Consider the following 3,101-nt stretch of genomic DNA (forward strand, 5'->3'; position numbering starts at 1 on the left):
CAGGCTGAATCTTCAAAAAGTGACCCTCATGCTAGATCACGGGAAAACGATTCTCAGGCTGAATCTTCAAAATGACCCTCAGGCTGGATCACTCACGCTTGATCCTCTGGCTGGATCTCATGACCTTGGTTGTAAAGTAATTCTTCAGTCTGCTTGGAAGAACCTGTTTATCAGCTTATGTGTATGCTTGATATGATATGCATGCAAATGCTATGCATGGTGTAAAAGAAAAAAGAAATCTGCTAGGGGAAGCAAACTCCGGTAGGGAACAGATCGCTGTATCGATCCTTGAATGCTCTGTGGGGAATGATCCGTCTGCTGGGACCAATGAGCCACCAAAAATAAATTGGCTGCTTGAAAAGTTGACCTTGCGGGGGGAGTATCAACTATGGAAACTTTTCTCGGCGAGGCTCTGTGAGGAGAGTCTGTGGGGAAAACACTTCCTGGGGAAATGTCGTAGGAAACGACCTTTGCTGGGGATATGAACTTGCTAATCGTCCTCTAGCTGGGGATTAGAACAAATCTATTAGAAATAATGCTGGGGATGAGATGAACTTTGGGAACACCACCCTCTTGTCCGTTGGGCATGCAACCACTCCGCTGTTGCTAGGACGATACAGTCTGACACCGTCAACTCCGCTGGGGATAGGCAGTCTGGATACTGTCAACTCTACTGGGGATAGACAGTCTGGATACTGTCAACTCTGTTGAGGAACATGCTCTGCTGAGGAGAGACTTTGTCAACTGCTTGGGGATGAGGATTCATGACTTGGCATCCGGTTCCTGTGACCTGCAACCAAAAATACACGTATGCCTCGGGGGAATTACTCGGTTTGAATTCACCGTCCGGGATTAAGCACATTCAAAGCAATTTTAAATGTTTTCCTGTGCAAATCATCTGCAAAAGCCACCATTATGTTCATATGCAATATGTTTTATCAAAAATTCTGACATTTTTGCAAACAAACTGATAAATGAAAAATAAAGAGGCTCTTTAACTGAATTATTCGACTCTTACTGGGGAAAAATTTGTGCCAGGAATAGGCGAGGGCATCAGGAAGCTGATCCCTGAAAAGAGGTGATCGCTATAAAAAGAGAATTATCCTAATGGCAATGGGGAAACGGGGTCCCACTGAGTTTCGACTCTGCTATGACTCGTATGTCCTCAAGACGCTCTGCTCATCTTGCTTTCTGAAGTGGATGATTAGTCGATCTTTAACCTTCCTAGATTGCCGGATTGAATGAAACGGTGATATAACACTGATGAACTCAGATCACAGTCATTCGCTTATTCCCTAACTTTTGCCTGGATCGCCCCCTTTTCGGTTTTTCAATCCACCGGGATACCCATTTTTGCCTGAGCCGCCCTTTTGGGTTTTCGACTCACCGGGTGTACTCTTTTTTTTTATATATATCCCTAATTTTTGCCCGAACCTCTTTATTCTTTTTTTGGTTCGTCGGGATGCCCTTTTTTTGCCTGGACTATTCTTTTTACTGTCCAGCGGGTCTATTTTATGCGAAGTATTTTTTAACTGTGTCTGAGTTAATAGGGGACGGGAATCCTTCGCCCTCCATGGTTGTTAGCGTCAAAGCTCCGCCATAGAAAATCCTTTTAACCACGTGCGGACCCTCCTAGTTCGGTGTCCATTTGCCCCTGTGATATGTGTTGGGAGGAAGAAATCTTTTGAGTACCAATTCACCGACTTGATACCCCCGAGAGCGCACTTTCTGACCAAATGCTTTCTTCATTCGTCTCTGACCGAGATACGTCAATTCTGGGTACGTAGTTCCAGCATAGAACCATTTCCCATTGGTTTGATTGATAACCCAAGCTGAGTCCTCGTATACATCCAGGGTTTTAATCTGTATATTGACGGCTTCCTCAAGTCTTAGGATACAAGCTTCGTATTCGGCTTCATTGTTGGTGCAGGGAAAAGTTATTCTGGCACCAAATGGCATATGAACCCCCTTCCGGTGTGATCAACACTATACCAACTCCGCAACCATTGACGTGGACCGCCCCATCAAACATCATAACCCATTTGGATTCAGGGTCAGGCCCCTCCTCCGGGAGTGGTTCCTCTCAATCTTTCGATTTGAGAAACATGATGTCCTCATCAGGAAAGTCAAACCTCATAGGTTGGTAATCATCAATCGGTTGCTCTGCAAGATAGTCTGACAAGACACTTCCCTTGATGGCTTTTTGTGAAGTGTATTGGACGTCGTACTCTGTCAGTATCATTTGTCACCTAGTAACCTTTCCAGTAAGTGATGGCTTTTCAAAAATATACTTGACTGAATCCATTTTTGATATCAATAGAGTCGTGTGAGTCAACATATACTGTCTTAGTCGGCGAGCAGCCCATGCCAAAGCGCGGCAAGTTTTCTCGAGCAATGAGTATCTTTGTTCACAGTCGGTAAACTTTTGCTAAGGTAGTATATTGCATGCTCTTTTCGACCTGACTCGTCATGCTGACCGAGCACACAACCCATTGACTTTTCTAACACAGTCAAGTACATGATCAATGGTCTTTCCTCTCGGCCTGTAGACTGGCCCCGATCTTGATCTCTTTCTTGTCGTCTTCGGTACCAACGTTGATGGTCTCAACCACCTCCTGATAAGGTGTAATAGCTCAGTCCTCCTGTTTCAACAATCTGGCTAACCCTTCAGGCAATTCACAATCTTCCTCAGCCCCTTCTTCGGCTTGATAGATAGGATTGTCGAAGTCATACTTGGCCATAGCAGTGTCGTTAGCAGTGAGATCCGAGTGGTCGGCTCTGCATGATGGAGGATCATGCTTTACCTTAGAATGAGAGATTTTTTTTTGAAAGAAAGGAAAAACGAAAAAAGAAACATTGCCATTTTTTTTGTAAAAAGTAAAAAAACTGAAAGAAAGAGAACACAAAACTGTTTGCAAAAGCCGTCCTTTATTGATGATAAAAGTAATTGCGAAACGTAACTAAATGGATGGCCCTACAAATGAGTCATTACACCTTGGGCAAAGTGTAAGACTTTATTATGCATGTAATAAAAGGAAAACAATAAAAATCACTCTTTCAGTAGAATAACCCGAACGGTTTTTTCAGACGACCAATTGTCG

The sequence above is a fragment of the Lathyrus oleraceus genome, chromosome 2 (genome assembly GCF_024323335.1).
Source record: "Lathyrus oleraceus cultivar Zhongwan6 chromosome 2, CAAS_Psat_ZW6_1.0, whole genome shotgun sequence".
Lineage (NCBI taxonomy): Eukaryota > Viridiplantae > Streptophyta > Magnoliopsida > Fabales > Fabaceae > Lathyrus > Lathyrus oleraceus.